This window comes from Giraffa tippelskirchi, chromosome 6, assembly GCF_054371585.1.
Source record: "Giraffa tippelskirchi isolate mGirTip1 chromosome 6, T2T-mGirTip1v1.2.pri, whole genome shotgun sequence".
In the NCBI taxonomy this organism is placed as follows: domain Eukaryota; kingdom Metazoa; phylum Chordata; class Mammalia; order Artiodactyla; family Giraffidae; genus Giraffa; species Giraffa tippelskirchi.
In genome coordinates this window covers 138,652,078-138,679,085 of record NC_137280.1, presented here as the reverse complement: position 1 = coordinate 138,679,085, position 27,008 = coordinate 138,652,078, and the positions used below count along the sequence as shown (strand labels likewise).

The window sequence follows — 27,008 nt, the reverse complement described above, 5'->3', positions numbered from 1 at the left end:
CACGTGCCCAGTTTTTATCTGGAGGAACAATGTGGTCCTAAGAACACTAACTCCATATTAGTACCACAGCAGAGCATGTGACCTCGCTAAAGCAATCAGTGCTACCTCCTGTCCAAGGTATTGGTTTGGAGATGAGCATATGACTAAAACTTACGACCAGATCAAATTTTGTGACTTTTATTGGGAAAGCTGAAACAGACACTCTTTCCTGCTAGACATATACAATTAAGAATAAAGTGCCAGGGGGATTCCCTGGTGGTACAGTGATTAAGAATCTGCCCTCCAATGCAGGGGACATGGGTTCAGTCCCTGGTCTGGAGATTAAGATCGCACATGCTGCAGGGCAACTAAGCTCATGAGACACAACTAGAGAGAATCCATAAAGACTCCCGCATGCCGCAACTAAGACCTGACACAGACAAATAAATATTACTTAAAATATGAAATGCCAGGAGCTTCTACCAGCCATATTGGAACCCACAGGGAACCAGCCTTGGGATAAAGCTGACATTGTAGGAGACAGAAGAAATGAGTCTTGGTGAAACTGCTGAAGTGCTGGATCGAGCTTCATCTGATACCTCTAAAGCTTTTAATTACGTAAACCAGTAAATTTCCTCCACTGATTAAGCTACTCTGACCAGGGCTTCTGTGCCTTGAAATTAAAAGCAACTTATGTGACAGTATGTTTATATGTGAAATGCTCTAAGGAGAGAAGTCACAGTTTCCAAGAGATCTTCAAAGGAATCTGTGACCCCCCAAAATATTTTAAATCCATAAACTAGGAAAATCCTTCAGGTCCTTTTGTAGCATTAGCACTCTGGAATCTTATGACTCTATGAAATAGTTTTTTTAAAAATAAAGTTGATTTTTTTCCATTACAAAAGAAATTACATGCTTATTACAGAAAACTATAAAACTATAGAAAAATAAAAAAACTAAACAGAAAGACAACCACTGCTAATATTTCTAAAGTTCCCTCTTAATTCTTAAGTTTTTCTATGTATAATCTTAGGGAGGTTTTCATATAGCTGAGTTCATACTATATGTACAATTCTGTATCATGTATTTTTCACTTGCCATTATCATATAATTCCCACATGATCACAAACTCTTTGTAAACAGCCTTTTTAAATGACTTCTTTGCATTCTATTGAATGGATATTTTATAACTTACTACTCCCCAAATGTTGGACAAAATGAGGTTGTTTCCAGGTTTTGTCTTTTTTTTCCTTGCGTTTTTTGTTTTCTTTCATTTCTGCTATTCTATTTATTTTTGTTAACGGAAGACTCCTTGCTAAACATAAAGAAAGGAGGCACCAGCTCTGGAATGCCTGTGATCATGTTAGACCTCATGGGGAAAGAGGCAGAGAGCCATCCAGACACAGGGCAGTCCCCACCTGGCCATGGAGACAACTCCTGGGTCCTACACCAATTCAATGTTAAGCCATCTCTGAGCCTCCCATTCTTCTCCCATTTGGCTTCCCTGATAGCTCAGTTGGTGAAGAATCCGCCTGCAATGCAGGAGACCCCGGTTCTATTCCTGGGTCGGGAAGATCCACTGGAGAAGGGATAGGCTACCCACTCCAGTATTCCTGTGCTTCCCTTATGGCTCAGCTGGTAAAGAATCCACCTGCAATGCAGGAGACTCAGGTTCGATCCCTGGGTAGGGAAGATCCCCTGGAGAAGGGAAAGGCCACCCACTTCAATATTCTGGCCTGGAGAATTCCATGGACTGTATAGTCCATGGGGTTGCAAAGAGCTGGACCCGACTGAGTGACTTTCACTTTCACCTTCCAGGGCAGCACTCCTGGCCTCAAGGAGGAGGGTCTGATCTGATCAGTGGGTTTGAGAAGCAGCCCCTTTCACTACAACCAGCACAGCCCTCTGTTCTGCCCTGCTTGTTTTTGGTAGGTCAGTTTGGGCAGCTCTGCAATGATCCAGCTTTGTCTGTAATGGGGGAGAAGTCACACTCTGTTGTCCAGCAACAAGAAGTCTCTTTAATCTCCAAAATCTGTCTGATTGGGATAAAGGTGGTATTTGGGTCACCTATCTCCTTAGGTTTTGTCTAATTTTTTTATTGGTTCAAGCAAGGAAGAAGGCTGCTATTTATCCAACCCCTTCAAAACCACAGCTAAGACAATAATATCCTCCCCACTGTTGCTGAGTCTCTCTTCTCCTCATCCTGCAAGTGGGCTGTTGGAGTTTGGGACTCTGTTTGGAGGACTTAGCTGAAGACAAAACCTCTTGCTACCTGCGTATTTTAGCAGTCAGTACTGAGCTCAGATAGATACCACAGATAATAGAGTTTGTTATCACCTCTAACAGCCACTACTGTTTCTTGAGTAGTAATCATGCACCCTGCATTGTGTTAGATGCTTTACACATGTAGTTCATGCTAACAGAAACCCTATGAGGTAGGTTGTCACCTCCATTTTATAAGTGAGGAAGCCAAGGCTCAAAGAGGTCCTATAACACCAAGATTCACACTGTTAGCAGTGGCTAGGCTAGAATTCACACGTAGATTAAAGCCCATGCTGAAAGCTCACGCTCTTAACTTCTTGGCAACCCCATGGGTCCTCCAAGGAGTGGCTGGGACAGGGGCAGGTGAAAGAGTCAAGACCCCCACACTTCCTCAACACTCAGTCGAGGGAATTCCACCAGGCCACACCAGTCTTTATCTTTCCAGAGGCCACCTCCACAGCATCAGTGTGATTTAAAGGGACTTGAGGGGGAGCATGCTATTTATATTCAGCTTCTGGGTTTTAATGGAAAATTCATGTAACATAAAACTTATATTTTAAGTTGCACAATTCAGTGGCATTTAGTACACTCAAAACGTGCACAATCACTAGTTCCAGACCCTAGTTTTTTATCACCCTACTGCCATTTTTATCACCCTAAAAGGAAACCCTAGTACACAGTCACTCTCCAGTCTCCCCTCTCCCCAGCCTCTGGCAAGCACTCATCTGCTTTCTATCTCTTCTGGCGTACCTATTCTGGATATTTCATACGAGTGGAATTACCTGTAGGAGATTTCTCATGGGTGATAACAGCTCACAACTCGTTGACTGTGTGGTTAGGGAAGCGGTCCTCAAAGCACTGGGTAGACAGAATTCTCTTCTTGCTGCCTACTCTGATTCCTCCTCTGCCACTGGGCTGCCTCTTGGCTATTCTCTCTTTGATCATCCACCCTCTCCTCCTACCTCCCCAACACATTAACTCAAAACAAACAAATAAAAACCTTTCCCACCAATGAGCCAGTGACCTAGGAAGTGTAATGATTCAACCCTCTTTCTCCTTGCACAAGAAGGTCAAGACAGGGACTTCTCTGAAAGTGCACTGGCTAAGACTCCTTGCTTGACCCAGATCCCACATGCCACAAATAAGAGTTCAAGCGCCACACTAAAAGATAACACATACCACCACTAAAGATCCTGCATCCTGCAACTAAAGATCCTGTTCACCGCAACTAAGACCTAGCAGAGCCCAACAGAAGAATAAATAAGCAGGTCAAGACCAAAATGGCACTGATAGACTCAGAAGTTCAGCACTCCAAATAGTCTAGGCTCCTACAGGAGTCCTCAGTCAATGAGTATACAATTCCACTGTCGCATCCACCTCCACCCATGCTACCCTTCACCCTTGTCATAGGAGCTCTGAAAACTGTACACATCCTTATAATGTGTTATCTCTTCTTTCAAGATGAATTCTAGTCTTCCTATAGTAGTTATGCAGTGAGCAGTGAACCTAGTTTATCATTCTTGTCTGTGAATACCTTCCCTTCTGGTTGGAGAAAGCAGAGGAGAACCTGAGTTACTCAAAATGATACTGTCAGAGTGTGGAGTAGGAGAGGCAGAGAAGGGATGACTGACGGAAATGCAGGACCAATGAAGTCAAGGGGGATGGAGGGATTCTATGCTGAAAAAGGACTTCTACATCTTTCAGGAACATCCTGTGGAAAAATTAACTGAGACAGAGACCACCTGGCTGTCTCTGGGAAGTTACATAGGCATACAGCATCTCCCTGGAAATTATCTCCTGGTCTATATCTGACATGAAGAAAAAGGTATTCACCACAGACTGATAAAGTTCAACAATTTCCTAGGTCAGTTCCAAATTCCTCACATCTCAGCCCAACAAGACAACTACCTATATTCCTATGACAGAGAAGGGGAAGGAAGGACACTGAACAGGAGAACTGGGACAGATGAAATGCAGCAGCCCTTGCCCTCAGTCCTACTGTGTCCCCTCCTGCCTCTTCTGAGTGTATCTGTGGCATTCTGTGACCCTGAATATCCAGTCATCACCGTGAAGGCTCTCATTAATCTCAGAACTTGTGCCCCCACCACCACCACCCCCAACGCACACACACATACACACGTCCAGCATCACTAAGTCAGTAGGCAAATACCCGTGATCTCTTTGGGAGGTTATTACTCAATGGATTGAAAATATAGAAATGAGTGTTCTATGGCTAACAAGCCTAACCCTGGATGCTTAAATGGGAGCCCAAAACACTTCCTTCAGTACTGATACCCTATCTTTCCTCGGGCTGTCACAACAAATTACCACAAACTGGGAGGCTTAAAGCAACATAAACTCACAGTTCTAAAGGCTCAAAGTCCAGAACCAAGGTGCTGGCAGGGCTATGCTCCCTCCAAACACTCTAGGGAAGAAAGCTTCTTGGCCTCTTCTGGATTCTGGTGGTTGCTATTAACCCTTGACATTCCTTGGTTTGTGGCATCACTGCAATCTCTGCCTCTGTCTTCACACGGAGTTCTGCCTGTGTGTCTGTGTATAGATTTCTCCTTACAGACACTAGCTATTGGATGAGGGCCCACCATCATCCAGTATAACCTCATCTTAACTTGATTACATCTACAAAGATCTTATTTCCAAATACGCTCACATCTACTGAAGATATCTTCAGGGAGTTAATACTTGAAGATATCTTTTGGAGTAACACAATTCAACCCACCACACTCCCAGAGGCCTTTCATGTTAACAACAGTTTCCTGTTGTCAGTTCCTCAGACCTCAAAAATATATCATCAACACTACAAAGCAGCAGTATTTATTTAGCACTAAGCGCTATTTTATATGGATTGTCCTGTTAACCCTCAAATACTCTGTGAAGTAGGAATTATGACTAGCACCATTTGACAAGCAAGAAAATTAAAGCTTTAGAAAATTAAGTAACTTACCCAAGGAATATAGTGACAGATCCAGGATTTGAACCAAACTCTCTCTGACCCTAAAGCTCACCAAAGTTCTTTCAAGCTTTACTTTTTGAGCTTCCCTGGTGGTTCAGATGGTAAAAAATCTGCCTGCAATGTAGGAAACCAGGGTTTGATCTCTAGGTTGGAAATATCCCCTGGATGTGTGATTTGGGGCAAGAAATGCCCCTCTCTGGGCTTCAACAGCCTTACCTGTAAAAAGACCAGTTCCTCTAAGTTTCTAAGGGTTCTTCCCACTATGACTCCTTAGCTTTCTGAGTCTTCATCCAAGGTAACCCATCACTCTGGCCAGCTGATCCACTTCTAAAATCTACTGCAGAAAGGTCTGCTCTCCAACCCTCTCCCCTCCCCACGAGCAGACAGACATCTTGCAGTGTGTTTCTTCATGATTCAAACAAACAGGACTTCAAATACACTTTTCAAATTTCGATACCAGGCTCTGACAGCCTCAGGAGAAGCAGGGATCATTTTCATCTGCACATTCACTTCGGGGAAAGTCTAACTGACCCACATGGAAAGCCCAGCTCCACTAGCAACACACAACTTTACAGCACTTGGGAGAAAAACTTGCATTTCTAATTTGTTTCTTATCAGCAGTGTGCCTCTGGACTAAGTGAGAACTTTAAGAACATAAAGTCTTTCACTTGACTTAAATGAAAGTTCAGATTCCAGTTCCAGAGAACAGATTAATGAAAGGGACTTCGCATTTCCTGACCCTCCTCATCCTGGTATTTTCCCTCTGTCTTTCATTTCACTCTTCAGCTCAGCTACATCTGCAGGGCTCTAAACATCATGACAGGAGAGAAGCAGCAAGAGCAGGGGATGGGGAGTGACAAAAAGATTAGGGTCAGTAAGGGAGCTGGTAGAACCATAAGGAAAAGAACACTGCTAAGAGTGAGCTGGACCCAAAATGATCACCAAATCACAAATCACATTGGTTGTACTAGTTTCAGGCATATATTCTCTTGCAAGGCTCTCAGCAATTATGTGAGGCAGCTGTGCACGGTCCCACTCCGCACATGAAAAAACCAAGGCTCAGCTAGTAAACGAGATTCAGAGCACGTGTGGTTGGTCCAAAGCTGCTTTCCTCTACAACCCTGGAGCAGCAAGGACCACAAAAAAATAAAACAGTCCCGCTTTCTACAGCTTACATTGCTCTTGGTGTCATGGCTGCCAACTTACAAGAATAAATTCTTTACTTTTCCTCACGAAAGAGGAGACAAGATTTTGTTCTAATGAAGCCAGTAAAAAATAAGACTACCTCAGATCCAGAGTACCAGACAGAATCAACGCTTGGGAAGAACTGGTATAGGAGGAAAGGGAGAAAGAAGTCCTCTTCATCCCTAGTTCTCCTCCCTCTGGCTCCTGCTGCAGCATCAAAACCAAAGGCTGAATGATTCCTGCAACCTCTCGAAGCAGCAATTGCATTGCACTCCCCAGCCCCTCCCAGCAGAGGGGCAACCCATCCTCATGTTTGACTTCCTGAGCTTCCATCATCTGTATGATGAGGGTGACATTGGTAGGTATTCCGTATACATCCCGAATCCCAGTTTCTCACTCCTGCAACTCCTAAGGCCCTATCCAACCACAATACAGTGCAATAGCCACCTATTTTATCTCTTTCCTGTCACTTTTACTTCCTATAGCTACACTGTCTACCCAGCAGACACAGCGATCTTTTTGAAATGTAAATTGAGTTACATTAACTGTCTTGTTCAAACCCTCTGGTGGCATCTCATCATTCCTAGAATTTAAAAAACTCTTAGTCATGGGGGAATTCCCTGGTGGTCCAGTGGTTAGGGCTCCAAGTTCCCCTGCAAGGGGCTCAGGTTCAGTCCCTGGTTGGGAATTAACATCCCACATGCCTCACCTTGTAGCCAAAACAATAATTTTTAAAAATTCTTTGACTCTTTGCTGTAGTCTTCAAAGCTCACTCTTGCCTGCTTCCCTTACCCTCTCCCCCTTGATCTCTTCACGCCAGCCACATGGGCCACCTTCTAGTTCCTGAAAAATAGCTGGTCCCTCTGGCTTGCATGTTATTCCTATTTCACAGACTTTCTTCCTCACTTCATTTGGGTGTCTACTCAAATGTCTTTTCTCCAGAGAAGCTTTCCCAGACCCACACCACACCCACCACCAATTAAAACTTCCCTTATTGTTATCCTTCAGTCGCTAAATTGTGTCCAACTCTGCAATCCCTTGGACTGAAGCATGCCAGCCTTCTCTGTCCTTCACTACCTCCCAGAGTTTGCTCAAATTCATGTCTGCTTTCCTAGCAGACTCTAAATACTTCTTTGCCTCTTTTTTTCCCAGAACATTTATTACTACTTAAAATTCTACATGTGTATCAATTGCTATGATCTGTCTCTTCCACTAAAATAAAAGCTCTGTGACAGCAGGAATCTTGTCTGCATTGTTTATCCAATACTTGTCATGTAGTAGGTGCTTAATAAATATTAGTAGAATGAATGAATGAAGGAGACCAGATAAGTTTTGGCAAAGCTGCTAGTTGTCCCCAATATCCATTCTCCCCTTCTTCAAGTAATCAAAACCCCAAGCTGTACACACTACCACCCACCTGAGAACCCTTTCCTAGACTCCCTTGAAGCTAGCAGTGTCCATGCCACTAGGTGCTAGCCAAGTAGGGTTGTGAGGTAAAATATAGGATGCCCAGTTAAATTTGCAAGTCAGAGTGACAACTAGTAATTTTTTTTTACTATAAGTATGTCCCAAATTAAAAGTCCAATAATTGTTCTAGTATAATGATGGCCCACTAGAACAAAAAAAAGTATTGATTGTCTATCTGACATTCAAGTTTAACTGGTTGTCCTGTATTTTTGTTGCCTAAATCTGGCAACACTATGGCCAACAGACTATAAGAGAAAGCAATGTTCACAACTCCGAGCTCACACCCTTAAAACCAGGGGATGTGTCCTCACTTTTTTCCTCCTTCTTGTTGGCTGAAACACAAACATAGAGGGGGTGTGAGTCACCTTTGACCCTGTGGACGAGGAGTCCAGGCGCCCGGGTTGATGTGAAGGAACAGTGCTGCTCTGCCCCAGAACTACCTGCTTGCTCAGACTTGAGAGAATAACTTCCTTCAGCTTCATTGAAGTCTCTGTTATTTTGTCCTCCATTAAAGCAGCTAAATCCGTATCTGAACAAATGCAAAATAAAATTCTCCAGGCCAGAACACTGGAGTGGGTAGCCGTTCCCTTTTCCAAGGGATCTTCCCAACCCAGGGATCAAACTCAGGGCTCCCACATTGCAGACTGATTATTAACCAGCTGAGCCATAAGGAAAGCCCAAAAAAATTGTAAATAAACATGGTAATTCAGGTGACTTCTAGATTATCAGAAAGCCTCAAAAAATGATTTCCTCTTCTCCATACTAACAGGGTTGTCCCCTCTTCACCAAACTTCACAGCTCTGTTTTGAAGGAATTTGGCATCTTCAAGCTTTCTCAGCAGTTCTTGCAACCCCAGATTGTTTCAAAGTGGGGCTGCAGGAATTCAGCGGCCTGCAGGGCTGTGTGCCCTCTTGGCCTCTGAGGAGCGGGGCTCAAGGTGAGGCATATTCATAGGCTAAAATTAAGCAAAGGGACCAATAAGATTTTCAGTTCTCCCAGCATTGATTCCCAGCTGCTCAGAGAAGCTCCAGAATTCCCTGACACAGAGCTGTGAGCACTGTAAATACTCTCATCTATGGAAATTCAAGGAAAAGAGAAGCAGCCCTGAGTCCTTCTGCATGGGTGCTACCACTGGCTCAGCCACAGTCACAGCTGTCCAGCCCAAGGAGAAGCCTCCGGGTCTCCATGGGAAGTTCTCCCCTCCAAGCCTATCCACTGCTCCCCACACCTTCTAGTGGCTGGTCTCTGCTCCAACGTCACCTCTTTAGAGAGACCTCCTCTGGCCACTCCATCTAAAGGAGAAGCCCCTGTCACCCTCCACTCCTGGCCTGACACTTTACAGCATCTATTATATATATCTACTGGGTGATCGTCTGCCTTCCCCACTGAAAGGCAGGCTCAGTGAGGGAAGGGAATTTGTCTCTCTGGTTCCTGCTTTACCCCCATGGGCACCTCAGACAGCATCTAAGCAATTAGAAGGTGTGGGATAAATATTTCTGAATAAATAGAAGAGAGATATGGACATAGAAAAACAGATCTAGATATAGATGTAGATACAGATCTAGAAATACAGACATAGGTGTATCAGGGTCACCGGCAAGCCAAGCCGATGTTTAATCAATGACTTCTAGCACAGGGTGACAAGAAAAGCCATAAAACCTCCAAGTGCATGATAATGCTGATGTTCTGTTAGAGAAAACTCAGCTTTTAGTTTAAGGTTGACTCCCTATGGACATGGAAAGCTCTTCTGGGTAGAAGTAATGTTTGCACAGAATGTTGAGGCATCTGCAGTTCAAGTCCCTGATGGGGAAACTGAGTCCAGAGAGAGGATGGGGTCACACTAACAACAGCAACTGATACCTGCAAAGCACTTTTTAGTGAGGAAGCACCTTCACTTCTTCTTTTCTCATTTGATCCTCACAACAATTCTTCTAGGCAAGTGGTGGTAATATTGGTAGCACTGTATTATTTACAACTGCCAAAGTATGGGAGCAACCTAAGTGTCCATCAACAGATGAACGGATAAAGAAGATGCGGTATGGGGACTTCCCTGGTGGCACAGTGGACAGGAATCTGCCTGCCAATGCAGGGGACACAGGTTTCATCCCTGGTTCAAGAAGATTCCACATGCCTTTGAGCAACTAAGCGCAAGCGCCACAACTACTAACGCCTGCTTGCCCAGAGCCTGTGCTCTGCAACAAGAGAAGCCGCATCAAGAAGCTTGTGAACTGCAATGAAAAGTAACCCCACTCGCTGCAACTAAAGAAAGCCCACACAAAGCAACGAAGACACAGCACAGCCAAAAATAAAATTAATACAAATGTTTTAAAGATATGGTGTGTGTGTGTGTATATATATATGTAACGGAATATTACTCAACCATAAAAAGATTTAAATTTTGCCATTTGCAGCAACATGGATGGACTTAGAGGGCACTATGCTAAGTGAAATAAATGAGACAGATATTACATGGTATCACTTATATCTAGATTTTAAAAAATGCAATAAACTAGTGAATAAAACAAAAAAGAAGCAGACTCACAGACAGAAAACAAACTAGTGGTTACCAGTTGAGAGAGGGAAGGGCGGAGAGACAACATAAGCATAGGGGAAAAAAAGGGTTATTATGGAACTAGATGAAATCATGTGTTTGAAACATGAAAATTGTAAAGCAGTATAGAATTTAATTAATCTTTCATTCAACAAAAAATGCAATAAGATAGAATAAAAATACTGGTAGCATTATAATTATACTGAAATATAATAATTAGCTTCCTGAACTGTGTACTTTAAAATGGCTAGCTTGGTAAATTTTATGGGTATTTCACCACAACTAGAAATTTTTAAAATCATGTATGGGTGGCTCAGATGGTAAAGAATCTGCCTGCAAAGCAGGAGACCCAGGTTTAATCCCTGGATCAGGAAGATCCTCTGGAGTGGGGAATGGCTACCCACTCCAGCATTCTTGCCTGGGGCATTCCATGGACAGAGGAGCCTGGCCAGCTACAGGCCATGGGGTTGCAAACAGTTGGACACAACTGAATGATTAACACTAACATATATAAAACTACTAGCCACAACTATATTTTTTGAATGAAGTCAATAAATCTCAGAGAGGCTGTAACTTGTAAAACTCACACAGTAAGGAATGTGTGGGGAAGCCAATCTCATAATAGGACTTTCTCTGGACCTTGTCTACAGGGAGAGGGAAACTTCACCTTACAAACATGCCAAGAATCAACCTCAAGCTACAAGATCGTTGCCACTGCTCCAAGTTTTCCAAGGAAGCTTCTAATACATTTCATCCAGCACAGCTGTTCAAGCAGCTCTGCTGGAGAGACCTGCCTCTTGTATGCTACTGTGCCGAGGGGTGGCGGATCCAACAGACAACGGCTCAGTACAGACTGTGTGTTGTTTACTCTCATTTTGTGACGATTAATCTGCTCGGGGACCAAGGGTGTTCAGTGGTTACATTAAGATGCAAAGAAAAATTAAACATTTATGCATCCTTTATCTCATTTCAAGACAGATAAGTCCCATCAGTGTCTACAGAAGATATTTTCATTGACATTGTTTATCTGTTACACTTGACTCCAAATTACACTCGAGAAACAAGAACTAACACACCATGGTGTTTTTCTACAGAAGTGATGACTACAGGGGACCAGATATTAAAGAGAAAATATCTAGCCTGAGATTCCACTGCAGCATAAACTCGGTGAGATATGACACAAAGGATCAGGCCCAAACATGCAGGAGCACAATGAAGTCTTCTTGGAAAAAGCCACCTGGGCTGCTTGAGTCCCTGCTTAATGTGCAGCACTGTGCAAGTTGGGTTTCATTTCCTGTGCCAGCTTTGCTCTCAAATCTAAATCACTGTGTTAAGAAGGAGTCTGAGGGCTAATCAGAAGTTACAATCATAGCATAGAATGTAGTACATCACAACTGTCTGCTTCTTTTTTTTTAAAACTGTCCTCTCGTGCCTTTAAGAGCCAGCCCTATTCTTAGGACAGCTCTCCTAAACTGAGAGGGAGATTGCTGTGTATCCTGTCAGCCTCCCCTGTTAGAATTGAGCACAAGGGGGGAGAAAAGGCATAGGCGCACACAATTGCCTGTTTTCTGATACTCCTCCAACTCTCCCACTTCACTTAGATCACGCATCTCTTTCATACCGGCTGCCTGGTCTTGATTTCATATCAGGCTTCTCAAGGTAGGGTGGCATAAAGATTAACTTTGGAACCAAAGAGAGCCTCATTTGAATCTCAGCTCCATCACTTACTGTTTATATGGACTTGGAAAGTTACCTGACCTCATGGATCTTGTTTTTTCAACTCATAAAAAGGGAATAACATTGCCTGTCCCCATAGGATTGTTGTGTCAATTAAAGGAGTTATTTTGTGCAAAGCAGTGGGTACAGTGCCTTGTGGCAGCAAGGGTTCAATAACTGGGCTACTCATGATGCCTGGCTATACCTAACACTGTGTTAATCCCAGAGCACACTTTCAATAAGCATTTATTAGCAGCTACCACAGGGTCCTGAGAATGAGTGATCTCTTGGTTGGTTTTTACTTTATTCAACATGAATTACGCTTTATTGAGCACATATTATGTGCTAGGCCCTGCTGCATGCGGTTTGTGTCTTAATTCATCAAATTCTCACACAGTCCAATCACTCTGTGGGCAGAGGGATGCAGGCTGGTGGGGGAGCACACACACCCAGGCAATCTAGCTCTGGCACCTGCCCTCTTAACCTCACTGTCTCTGCCCAGGAACAGCTGCTACTTTTTTTGTAACCAGAAAAGCAAAATATTTTTTAAGTGATTTAAGACAGTAAATACACACTTGCTGAACCATTGTCAGCTCTCATCTGAATTTGAAGAATCTGATGATTGAGAGATTGACACTTCTTTTAATTCAGATGAAAGTTATCGAGAGCCGGGTGTTAGGTACAAGGCAAGATGCTGTGGGAAATATAACAGAAGAAATGATGTCTTCCCTTCAGGGCCTTTAGATTTGGAAGATGAGATATTATTGCCAGTAGCTGACATTCATTTAGTGTGTGCCGTGTGCCCACTGTGCTAAAGGCTTTCTCTCATTCTATCCTCATGACAAATTGATATAATAGGTATGATTAATACCCCTGAGGTGCAAATGAGGAAACCAAAGCCTTTAAATCTTAATAACTTGCTGGGGGTTCCAGGAAGAAAAGCCTGTACAGGCTAAATGCCACGTGGCTGCCACAGGCAATGATTCTCATCCATCTTTCTCTTCCCCACTCTCTTAAAAAGCAGGCCACCTGGTAAGTGCTTGAAACATTCCTGGCAAAGTGAATACCCACTTTTCAATAAACTCCCATTACTAAATATCCATGTATTTACCAGACATTAACCTTTACAAGCACATGATTACAGAGTTAGTGAGTTCTAAAGAACTCCACCTTTGGAGTTTATGGGCCTCTACCAGCATCTCCTCTCCCACCTTCACTTCAGCATTTGGAGAGGGGCCTGAAATGGAGAGGACACTGCCATCTCCTGCTCTCGTCTCCTAATTCTCAATTTTGAGATTTCTATTACACCTGATTTATGGCCCGACAGGGCTCATTCTAGACCACAACCTTGAGCTTGTAAAATGCACAGGAGAAAAGTTACTAATCACTGTGTTCGTCTTAATGCACTGTAGGGAATTTTTTAAGTTAAAAAGCCTTAAATAGTAGGGACATTTTAAACAGCCAATTATGAATAACAATTGTTTGATGGCCGAGCCCTGTAGTTCTTCCAGCTCATTCGGTTTTCATCTAATTAAACGTTTCATTTCCGGGGGCAGCATGCGGTACAAACTCGTGTCTGCATTTGTCGGCAGGAGATAATCAACAAGAAAAATGCGGATACATTTCAGCATTTATTAGCAGCTCAACTGGAAGTTGTTTTATTTTGATAACATCCTTGCCTTTATTCTGTTCAGGATAAATCGACAGCTTTGATGAACAATAGATGACCAAAAACTGGTTTATATTATCCCATTAAGAGTAAAGAAATCAGAGAATGAAAGGGAGCTGAGAAAGAAATTGAAAAACACTTTAAAGCTGCATTTTCTGTTACCAAGGAAAGGAAGAAACAAACAAAAATGCCTTCCATTCACTCTAAATGACCATCAAACCTATTTGACTTCAGCTAGATATCCCTCCCAAGACCAAAACAATAAATGCCCTCATTCTGAATCTTTCTATCACTTTTATTTGTAGATCATATTTAGTAATTCTCGGTTAACTTCCACTGGAGCTGCAATATTGATCAGAAAGGGGAGAACCAGGTACAAAATGTCATTTGTTCACCAGAAATGAACCCAAATGCCCAAAGTTCACATCCTTAAATAGTAGACAAGCTGGTAGGGTAGGATGCCTTAGAACAAATACACAAGGTCCACCATGATGAGGCATTTACAAGAGCCTTCACACCTTGCCAAGTGGAATTTAAACTGATCTGTGGGCCAGAAGACCTCTCTTTGAAATCTCGCTTGGTATAACCAACCATTTACTTGACAATGACATGTGAATATCTTTCGGGCATCACAAATATAACATCTAAAACTCTGAATGTTTTACCACACTGAGACACCACTTCACAATCATCAGGGTGAAGATTACAATTTAAATTAAGTTATAATTTAAATCATTTTTAAAAATTAATAAATAACATATGTTGGAAAGGAAGTGGAGAAATTGGAACCCTTATGTATTGCGACACGTACAAATGTGAAATGGTTCAGTCACCATGGAAAACAGTTTGGTGACTCCTCAGGCAACTGAAAATAGAACTACTATACAACTCAGAAATTCCACTTCTGGGTATAAATCGAAAAAAAGTGAAAGCAGGGGCTGGAACAGATACTTGTATACCCATGTTTGTAATTGCATTAAATAACGAGCAATAAACAAGAGCTGAACAATGGAAGCAACCCAAATGTCCATCAATAAACATATGAGTAAATAAAACACGGCATATACATACAATGGAATATTATTGTCTTAAAAGTGAAGTTCTGACAAAAACTACGGCATGGATGAACCTGGAAGATACTATGCTGAGTGAAATAAGCCAGTAACCAAAGGACAAATACTATTGATCATATGAGGTACCAAGAGCAGTCAAATTCATAGAGAAAATAGAAGGATAATGGTTACCAGGAGCTGGGGGTGGGGAGGAGAGAATAGGTAGTTAGTGTTGAATGGGTACATTCAGATGGGGAAAATGAGAAATTTCTGGAAATGTTTAGTGGTGGCACAACAATGTGAATGTACTTAGTGCCACAGAAGTGTACAATTTTAAATGGATAAAATGGTAAATTTTATGAGATATATATATATTAGCTTCCCGGGTAGTGTTAGTAGTAAAGAACCCGTCTGCCAATGCAGGGGACACAGGAGATGAGGGTTCAATCCCTGGTTCAAGAATACATATACATACATATATACACAGGTACATACGTACATGGGCTTCCCTGGTGGCTCAGATGGGAAAGCGTCTGCCTGCGATGTGGGAGACCCGGGAGGGCATGGCAACCCACTCTAGTATTCTTGCCTGGAGAACCCCATGGACAGAGGAACCTGGCAAGCTATAGTTCATAGGGGCACAAAGAGTGGGACACAACTAAAGTAACTTAGCATAACGTGTGTGTGTGTGTGTGTGTGTGTGTATCTTGCCATGATTTAAAAAAAAAAACACTGAGTATTGTAACTCCCAGATATAGCTATCCTCTCTGATATTTTGCACCTGAACACACAGTGCATCTATTCACCCAGCTTGCTCTAGCCCTAGCTAGGAACCAGTCCTGGTATCTCCCCACTCCTACCTGGTGTCCCTGTATTAGCTCAGGACCCGCCTGCTCCAGGCAATTCCCCAGCAGCAGCTAGACCTAAACAGGGTCCTGCCACCCCTCAGCTTCAAGCTTGCCCTTGCACTCAGAATCCAATATGCACTCCTCTCTCTGAAGCCAGCTGACCTTGCCAAAATCTTGTGCCACGTCACCCCTCACTCTGTACTTCCAGTAGTTCCTCAAACTAACTAGGTTTCATCTTTGCCTAGAACATTCTCCCCTCATCCTTTGCAAGCCAAACACTCCTTAGATTTCAGGCCTCAGTATAAATGGAACTTCCTCGAGGGTTCTTCACAGAGGCACAGTGCAAAAAGAGTGCCTCTGCTCTCCTGTCAAGTGCTCTTTTCTTAGCCCCCTGGCACTTTCTGCATGTCTCTATGTGTATATCTCTCACTACCCAAGACAGTCAGATGCCAGAGGTTAGCACCCAAGTCTGCCTTGATCCATAATCCCAGTACTTACTGCAATGCCTGGTGCATAGTAGATATGTATTTGTCAATGAGTGAAGAAACAAAGGAATGCATGCTCTTTTAAATCACCCAAAAAACAGTAAGCATAAACCCTGCCTTTAACCCAAAAAGCCTCCACCCTTTACTTTCTTAGACACCCAGACAGGCCTTTGTACAGTGCCCTGAAACACGTCCCACCTCCACTATCTTACATACCTGCTCATAACCATTTGTGTTGGACATTTGCACTCAATAGCACTCTTGCAAAAGGGCCTCGCTTTTCTCAAGATGTTGATGAGAGAGATGCCTGTCATAGACAGGTAATTGCTTGAGGTGTTTCCTGCAATGATATAAATCCATTGACAAGTGCCTCAAAGCTGTTCCCGCACTTGGTTTTCAATGGCACGCTGCCTGCTGTATTAGTGAGCAAATTCCTTGAAACAACATGAGATCGGCAATATTGATGGAATATAAAATCAGGTCTGTGGCTGCCAAGCACCCCAGAAAGGTCCTGATTCCTTACCTCAGCAGTAATGCTGAAGCCAGAGGCTCCCTGGCTGTTCTTCCTGCCTTTGGCAAGCCATCTTCCCCTAGGTAACGCTCCAACAAACAGTAACTTGGGTAATGACCAATGCTACAGTGATTATTATTGTTATTATGGACTCTATTTTATTCTCACTTAATTAGTAATTATTTTAAATTACATAGCTGAAGAGCTGCTACAATGGGTGTTTCCTGGCAGTCAGAGGCTAATTCTCCATCACTGCAAAAATATGGGCTATTTTCAGTTCAGCTGTTAAGACAGTGTAGTGATGAACGCCTCTCACTGCCATATGGTGTAGTCTAAACCTGGTGTCTCTTCACAACAATGCTTTCACTTCTATTACCATTAGAAAGCAATATGTAAAGACAGCTTTTTCTCTAAACCGAGCTCCCATGCCAGCAGGGCCCCAAGTATCCTTTGGAGGAAACCAAACAATCCTACAGCACAGATCAGTGCCAGTTCCTTTCTGTGCTCCCCTCAGGGATCCTCAAGTTCACAGTTGATATTTAGCTGGCCATAAAACACACTCATCTTCTACTGGACTCACAAATCTGGTAACAAACCAGGAATGAAAGCTCAAACCTGTGGGGCTTGCCATTGGTGAAAGTATGTGAAGTCACTTGGTAACACCCTGCGTTTGCATTTTTGACATTAAGAAGTGGCTTTATTTATACAGATAAATATGCTTTCCTCAAATCACTGAACCCAGGGAAATAAGAAGATGAGCCCGGATACATCTTTTCATGTCATAAAGAAAGTCATCAAACAATGATGAAGAAATGTCAAAAGGACAGAGGAAGCAACCTGCAATGGCTTCTACTAGCCAGATCTGGGACATTTTGAGCATGAAATACTGATAGCAACAGATTAGGATACAGTGAATAAAGTACTCATGAATCTATACTAACAGAAATAAATGAGAAGAGGAACTTCCTTATAGTAAACAATAAATGCAAAAGGAATGATGATGGTTATTAGAAAATTACCACTTCCTAACCTTCACAGTAACATTTTAGCCAAAAAATATCAAAGATGCTAAACTCCAGTGAATGAGAGATTGGTGAGGAAAGAGCTACTTACATAGTCTCAAAGTATCTCCTCCTAAGATACTTAGTAATTACAAAGCTGCTGCTGCTGCTAAATCACTTCAGTCATGTCCGACTCTGTGCGACCCCATAGACGGCAGCCCACCAGGTTCCACTGTCCCTGGGATTTTCCAGGCAAGAGTACTGGAGTGGGTTGCCATTGCCTTCTCCGGTAGAGTTCCTAGGCTTCTGAAAATAGTAATTATAAAGAGACTTCACAATAATTTTACAGTAGATTCACCTGGCAGTCAGCAGCACAATAAAGTGAATCAAAGTTAAAAATACCAGTAACCAAATAGACATCACTTGCCACCTTATGGAGTATGATTCAAAAAAAAAAAAAACGGATCTGTGACATTCCAGTCAAAACATATAATCTGAGTCCAAGTCCAAATTGAAGGCGACTCTACAAAATGACTGGCTTATAATCTTCAACCATGTTCACATCACAAAACATATAATTACCATGTGATCCAGCAATTCCACTTCTATATAAATACTCAAGATCAGTGAAAGCAGGGACTTGAACAGATATTTGTACACTCACATTCACTGCACCAATATTCACAATAACCAAAAGGTTAGAAGCAACCAAGTATCCACTGATGGGTGAATAAGCAAAACATGATATATTCATACAATGGAATATTGTTCAGCCTGGAAAAGGAAATTCTGACACATGCTATAGTATGGATGTATCTTGAAGACATTATGCTAAATTAAATAAGCCAACCACAAAAGGACAAACAGTATGATTCTTATATGAGGTACTTAGAGTGGCCAGATTCATACAAAAAGTAGAATGGTGGTTGCTTGCCAGGGGCTGGGAGGGAGAAATGGGGATTTAATATTTAGAGGATACAGAGTTTCAGAGGAAGAGGATAAAAAATTCTGGAGATGGATGGTGGTGATGCTCACACAACAATGTAAGTGTAACTAATGCCACAAAAATGTATACTTACAATAGTTAAAACGGTTAAGCTTTGTGTTGTATATATTTCATCGCAAATATAAAAGAATTCAAGGTTTGGAATCAAAACCTGGGTTTAAGGAGTAGGAGGAGATGAGTTTAGTACATAGTTCTGACAGTAATGATAGTTTCATAGGTATGTATATGTACTTATCTCCAAACACCTCAAGTTTTATACATTAAATATCTACAGCTTTTATATGTCAATCATACCTCAATAAAGTGGGGGGTTTTGTTGTTGCTATTTGTTTGTAATCTGGCTGCGCCATGAATGGCTTGTGGGATCTTAGTTCCCTGACCAGGGATTGAACCTGGGCCCCAGCAGTCAAAGTGCCGAGTCCCAACCACTGGACTGCCAGAAAATCCCCTATCAAGTGATTTGGGGAAGAAAAAAAACAAAAAACAGGGTTCAAATTCTGACTCTGCTACTTACTACATGATCCTTAAGAAAATTATTTAACTTCTTTGAACCTCAGGCTTCTCATTTATAAAATGGGAGACAATATTCAAGTCCATGAGATAAAATTGTTATAGGGCAGAAAACAATATTAAACATTTAGCACAATGCCTGGCATATAGCAGGCATTGGGTTAATATTAGCAAGAGGATAAATGCCACCAGACATGAGATACCATGCCACATGAGTTTCGAGAACCAATGTCACTTTGTGAGGTTGAAATATGTCTGCTGAGCGACAATGCTAGAATGAAAAGCAGGTCTTTTATACCAAGATGAAAAGTTTACACTTTGTCCTGAAGCCTGTGAAGAGTCACTGGAGGCTTGTAAGCAGTGGAGGGAGATATTAAAGAAGAAGGGACAGAGGGCAGAGACAACTGTATATTTCACTTGGTCATGGGCTTTCTCCTCTCCATCAACACATACCACTGGCTTCAGAGAAAACAAACCATTAAGGGAAATGCCACATTTAACACTCTCACTTGGCAGTTAGCACCTTAACAGAACAGGGAACTTGGATATAAAGAAGTAACTAGCCTACTATAGACTGTTTTGCCTTTACCTCCCACTTGAAACACTGGGTGGAGGGTACACTGGCCTCCCATGCTTCTCTGACTTAGCCAGGGCTTCCCACTGCCTTCTCCATCTGTCCCTTAACCCATGCCAAGCTTCCTTTGGCCCCTTAACATCTGTCATGAGCAGGGCTGGGTCAGAAGCATCTTGCTTAGGTTATATAACCCGCACATCAAGGATGGCCTGTGGCATATAACCTCATCTAGTTCCAACTTTCTAATGTGGTCACATTTTCACCACTGTCACTAAATGTCATCTAAACAGGCGCACTCTTACTGACTTCTCTATTTTATAAAGCTTAAGCTTTTATGTGAAGCTCAAGGTAATTAAAGTAACCAAAAGCGTACATTTCTCCTGGGTAAGCTGCATTTTTCACTTGCTTCTGCTCAGTACCCTAAATGAGATTTTTATTTTACTGTTTTTTCCCCCTGATTACCCAATAATAAACATTCCACCAAGAAAATATCAAAATTATAGAACGTACAAAAGGGAAAATAAAAACCACCTATAATCTTTTCATCCAGCTATAATACTCTTAAAAATACTGGTATACATCCTTCTAGGGTTTTTTTCCCTAGTTTTCTATGCATATTATTATACTTTAAAAAATTGGACTTATGTTGTACACAATGAAAAATTTACATTTTAAGTAACACTTAGTGACTAGTCAACAACTTCACATTGTATGTCATTAATAGCATACTGTGAACCTTACCCCTGTCATTCAAAACTGTGTTCTAATGACTCCACAGTACACTATCATTTGTGTATCAGAGCCCTGATCTCCACAGTCCAAGTTGTTGCCTGCACAAGCAGTAGGCCTGTCGTGGCGTGGGGTCTCCTGGAATAGAAGACTTTTTTCTAAGTCACACAATGGTGCCATTTAAGCTAGAAAATGCCCAAGCACACAACAGAAACATAACCTAGCCAGTTTCCTGTCATTGGAATGTTTTAGGTCATTTCCAGTTATCTTTATTATGAATATCTTTGTGTATATATTATGAACACATTAACATACGTTAATGAAAACAGTTTTTGATGCTGCTGGACTTCTACCAAGTGCTTCAGTGTTCTTTTCTCTACAATTTCACAATTATAGATGTTTCCATTCTAATACTGGGCAATTAAATATGTGACAAGTGCACACTTTCAACGTGCAACTATTTGATTATTAGAGAGAATTATTTTTAGAAGTTATGTATTACTTCTTCTCTTAAAAATCCCCTATTCATATTCCTTGCCTGTTTTTCTATTGGAGTACTGGTCTCACTGATTTTAGGGGCTCTTTGTATTTCAAGAATGCTAACCCTTTAACTACCGTATTTATTTTTAAATTTTATTTGACTGCACTGAGTCTTTGCTGTGGTGTGTGAATTCTTAGTTGTGGCATGTGGGATCTAGCTCCCTGACTAGGGATCGAACTGGGGCCCCTGCACTTGGGAGTGAACAGTCTTAGCCACCAGACCACCAGGGAAGTCCCTGTCATGTATTTTTTAAATATTTTCCCCAATTGTATGTTATCTTTCAGTTTTGCTCTGCTGTTTAAAATTTGTACATCATTTTTAACTTGGAAGTAATAAAATCTATCAGTCTTTTCCTTATGTCTTCTGCCTTTACTTTGATATTTAAAAAGCTTTCTCCAAGTCAGATTGATTTTACCCACATGTGTTTAGTTTTTTATTATACACCTCATAACTGCAACCTAGGTTCTTCTAATTGGGTTTGGTTTATCATGTTCAGAGTCTGTTAACCTGTGCTGAACCAGGTGGCTGCTCTGGCTGGTAGAGCACTAGATAGGGAATGGAGAATTGATGACAAAATGAGGGGAACCTTCGCCAATGGACTTGGACTCTCTGCGCCTGAATCCTGTTAAAATGTAGGAAATTACATTTGGATCCCAAGTGTTACCTTTTTTAAAATTATAAACTATGGTACATATAAACAGAAGGCTGCACAGTGTGATGAATAATCATAAAACAAATGTTCATGTAACTGCCATCCACATCACTGAGATGGAGAGTGAGGAAGAGCAAAGGGAGGAAGAGAGGAGGGGGAGGAACGGGGAGTGGGAGGGAGGGAAGGAGGGAGAGAAGACAGAGTCCTACAATGGGTTCTTTTTCAAAAACACTTTTACCTCTTGATAATCACTGTCCTGAGGCGGCAATCTTCACTTCCTTGTTTTACTTTATACTTTGCTCTCCTGTGTATTCATCACCTATCTTTTCTGCATACTTCTAAGCTTTTAATGGCTTTATTTTTTTCATCCTGATTTATAATCCATTTGGAATTAATCTTATCAGATGACCTGAGGAATTAAGTTAACTTCCCACAAATGATTTTTCAATTATTTCAGCACTGTTTATAGCATAATACTTTCTTCCTGAACCAGTTTTTTAAAGTCAGATCTCTTGAGATATAATCCATACTCTTATGATAGTGTCATGAATTTTGACAAACACCATGTGTAGTCACAACAATCAACACACATAGATGGAGTATTTCCATCATCCCCAAAATTTGCTTGTGCCCGTTTGTAGTCAATCCCCCACTCCCCACCTGCCAGCCCCTGGCAACCCTGATCCGTTCTCTCTGTTCATGTGGTTTTGCCTTTTCCTGAACGTCAATGAAATACACAATGTATAGCCTTTTGAGTTCAGCTTTTTCACTTACTGTAGTGCTTTTGAGATTCATCCATGCCGTTGCTTGTATCAGCAGTTCATTCATCTTATTGATGAGAAGTATTCCATTGTAGGGACACACCACAATTCATAGATTCTATCTTCCACCACTAAGTATGACGGTAGCCATAGGGTTTTTGTAGATGTCTATTATCAGATTGAGAAAGTTCTAGTTTGCTGAGTTTTTATCATAAATGGATGTTCAATGTTATCAAATGCTTTTCACGCAGTTATTAAGCAACACATTTTAGTCCGTCTGCCTTGAGAGTAACAGACTGCCACTGCAGAGACTTGAGGCTATAGTCTACTGTCCAGGGAAAAAGGCAGGGTCTTGAGCACCCCGGCCACTGATCACTTTGAATCCTGTGGGCAACTTGAGTTTCCCACCCTACCCCCAGCAGCTTAGAGCTTTTGATCCCTTAAGGGAGGAAAATCCAGGGAAGCCAATGGCATTTTGTGTCCCCAACATCCACTGACTGCTTCCCTCTGTCTGGACCTCAGATGTGGATTCAAGAGGGCCAGTCTCCTGCCCTCCCCTAGTACCTCTGGTGAGCACCTGGTGGAAGTCTATGGAGGACAGTCTAGCTGAGATGGAACTCCTCTGCTACCTCAGCTACCCTCGATTTACAGCTCACCCACATGTGTATTTTGGGCTACAATTCACTTGATCTCTTCTCCCCAGATGGACAGTGGCTGAGTTTCTGCTCCCCAAGCTCTGTGGGAGTGGGGACAGTTGTGAAGCCCATCTCTCTTTAGAGGCGCTTGTCTCTCTTCTGAATGAGGCTGTGCCTCCCAGCCTCATCTTTCTCATGAGCTCAAGCAAAGTAATGATTTTGTAGTTTATGTCATTTTCTCATTATTAGGAAAGAAGAGATATGCTTATTAGCAGCTTCCTATATTTGAAGCAGAGGTGTAAGAACATTTCAATTCCACCTTCATCCTAAACCAAATTTATATACTTAAGTCTGTTTGGGGGCCTATTTTTATTCTTATACAAGAACCATGCTGCTCTAATAATAAATCTTTCTAGCTGTGTAAGTCACCTCCCAATCTTCTAAAACTTCCTCAGCTTTCTATTAAGCTTCCCAGGTGACCTTAGGATTATACTGTCTAGATAAAAAAAATACTTTTGACATTTTTATGAGAATTGAAATGGCTGAATTACTGAGTTATGCCATCCAAGAATGTAGCATGCCCTACCATGTAAGTCTTCAAGTGTCCCAGGAAAGTTTTATAGTTTTGTTTATATGGGTCCTGCATACTTTTCGTATGTCAAGTTTATTCCTAGATATTTTCTATTTTAGTCTCTATTTTAATGGCTTTTTTAAAATTACATATTCTGATGATTGCTAATTTAAAGCATAAGCATTGACTTATACTGATTTTGCAACCAACTGACTTACTGAACTCTCCTTACTTCTAATAATTTTTCAGTTGATTTTCTTGGTTTCCCAGGGAGGCAGTTATATGCAAGTAATAATTCATCTCTTCCTTTCCAAAGATTTTTCTCTTATTTCATTTTGTCTTATGGCTTTTGACTAAACTTTTGGGAAATATTAAATCAACATGAATAGTCAGCACACTTGACTTGTCCCCAACTTTGGTGCGAAACTCCAGAGTGTTATCATTAAGTATGATGATACTTGAGGAAGATACAACAAATTCGCTTAGTCAATAGCTACTCAAATTTCCTTCCAGCCAGTATTTGAAAAAGAAAAGCACAGCCCCTGACATTCAGAAGCTGGCTAGGCACTTGACACAGTTATTCTCCTGTTGAACAGAAACCATCTCACAGAATACCAACTCAGACACGGTCATTCTGGGAACATGATTAAATGAAATAAAACAAGTACACAACATAATTTCATCTAAGCCTAGACAAAAACAAGGTCGCAGTGCCACCCACAAAATACCAAACACCTTCTCTTTGCTAAAATGAGTGACTGTTAATTCTTTATCAATTATTTACAGCTATTTCCTCACCCAAGTTTGCCCTCCCTATATGTAAAATTTATTGAGACAATCAATCATAGAATTTCCCCCACCCACCCACACTGTCTGATGACATCGAATTCAGAGCAAACCCTACCAAGTCAACCAACCAAAGCCCAAATCATATAAAATCACGCCACCAAAGCCCAAATCCTAACATCCTCTTGCTGAGGATTCCCCATGGTCGCCATGGTATGTGTTCTCCCTTGCTGCAAGAAGTAATAAACCCAACTTGTTCAACTCTGTGTTCATGATGGTCTCTGGCTGCAGAACACTGACATGTTTTAAGAGGCCAGAAAATTAGAAAGTACATTTCTAGACTACTTTACAGCTAAGGTTCAGTCTTATGACACTTCTGCAAGTCACTGATACCCACTCCCAATTCAGATAATAAAGTGAAGAAAGTGCCTGCAGACCAGGGGAAAACATATATAGTCTGGGGCCCACTTAGAAATTCTTTGAGCTAGCTAAGATCCTTAATAATTCCCTTCTGCTTAGTCTAACAAGATGTTGAAATGGGACACTTGCTGTCCTAGTGTGGTGTCTTACACTGAGGCACTACTGTGATAGGTATCAAGATGCCAAAATGATTGTGACAGCATCACTTCTAACTCCCAATTATTACTCAAGTTCATCTTTTGATCAATTCTAATCCAGAGCCATAGAGAGAAATAGAATGACCCAGCCCATTTCTTCACAGGATTCTTAATATTTTTTCTGTAAGTTTTTATGCCCTTGTAGCATACATATATTTTCATGTTTTTTTTTTTAATTAAAGTATAGCTGATTTACAATGTTCTATCAGCTTCTGGTATACAGCAAAGTGTTTCAGCTATATACACACACACACACACACACACACACACACACACACACATACACACACACATATATATCCCTATACACACATATACGTTTTCATATTCTTTTCCATTATGATTACAGGATATTGAATAGTTTCCTGTGCTATACAGTAGGACTTGGTTGCTCACCTATTTTACATATAGTATTTTGTATCTGCTAATCCCAAACTCCTAACTTATCCTTCCCCGAGGCCCTTTTCCCTTTGGTAACCATAAGTTTTGTTTTCTATGTTTGTGCGTCTGTTTCTGTTTTGTAAATCATTTGTGTTGCATTTTAGATTCCACATGTAAGTGATATCATAGTATTTGTCTCTTTCTGACTCACTTGACAATGTGAAAGGACAGTATGATAATCTCTAGGTTTATCCATATTGCTGCAAATGGCATTATTTCATTCTTTTTTATGACTGAGTAGTATTCCATTGTATATGTGTACCACATCTTCTTTATCCATTCATTTATCAATGGACATTTAGGTCACTTTCCTGTCTTGTCTATTTGTATCATTCGTATTTCATTAAACTTTTAAGATACGTCCATATCCATTTTTTCCCTCAAAGAATTAAGGAGTGTTTTATTATCAAAGAGATTATGCTTAAACTTTCTTTAAAAGAACAAATTTCTGATTTTAGGGTAGTATGATTTTAAAAAGTGGTCTATATGATTCTTATTTAAGAGAATGTGACGACTTCTTTGTAAATCAAAATTAAAATTGTAGAATCAATTTAGAGTCTACAACTATAGAATTTAAAATTTGTAGAATCAATTTTACCAATTGTTACAGACATTTGAAAAGACTGGTATTCTCCTTAAGAGTACGAAGTTTGAAATATTTATTAGAGCTACTACTGTCTAGCAAACTACCTCAAATTTCTGTGGCTTAATAAGAACTTACTAATTTCTTCATGAGTCTATAGTCAGTTTGTGCGGTTTACCTACCCTCACCTGTCATCAATGTCCACCGCATCAGCAGCTATGTGGATGTAAAGTCAGTTTGTGCAGTTTACTTACTCTCACCTGTCATCAGTGTCCACCGCATCAGCAGCTATGCGGATGTAAAGTCAGTTTGTGTGGTTTACCTACTCTCACCTGTCCTCAGGGTCCGCTGCATCAGCAGCTATGCAGGTGCTGGCTAGGCTCTCTCATGTTTTGTGGTTGGCTGGCTGTAAGCTGGAGCCCGCATCTCTCTTTCACATGGTCTCTCATCCTTGAGCGTCAGCCTGGGCTTGTTTACATAGAGAAGCAGAGATCCAAGAAAGAATAAGGAAGCAGAGACAAGGCTGAAAACCTGCCAGCTGTCACTTCTGCCACATGTTATTAGAAAATCAGCCCAAATTCAAGAGGTCAGAAGAGACTCCACTTTGCAGTAAGAGGAACTGCAAAGTCACACTGTAAAGAGCATGAATACAGGAAAAGAGTCACGAACTATGGCCAGACAGATAAAATGAACTTAAACCATTTAAATCAGATTTTCTTATGCTGGGGTCCACTATGGAAACTTGAAACTTTAAGATGACCTTCAGGAGGTTTAGAAACAGTTTCAAATTGACTGCAGAATGTGTTCCTCCAAATGTGCATTAAACAACCCTTTTAGGTTCATTTATGCCTTTTCCTTAAATTCCACTTCATTTGATATTAATATTGCCATCCCTTACTTTCCAG

At 41.3% G+C, this 27,008-nt stretch overlaps 1 non-coding gene across 1 annotated transcript; it reads right to left on the bottom strand.

Annotated features, from left to right (window-relative positions):
* Positions 1 to 11,832: 11,832 nt before the first annotated feature.
* On the bottom strand, positions 11,833 to 11,972 carry LOC145511835 (small Cajal body-specific RNA 11). The gene has a single exon (XR_014058209.1).
* Between the last annotated feature and the right edge of the window lie 15,036 nt (positions 11,973 to 27,008).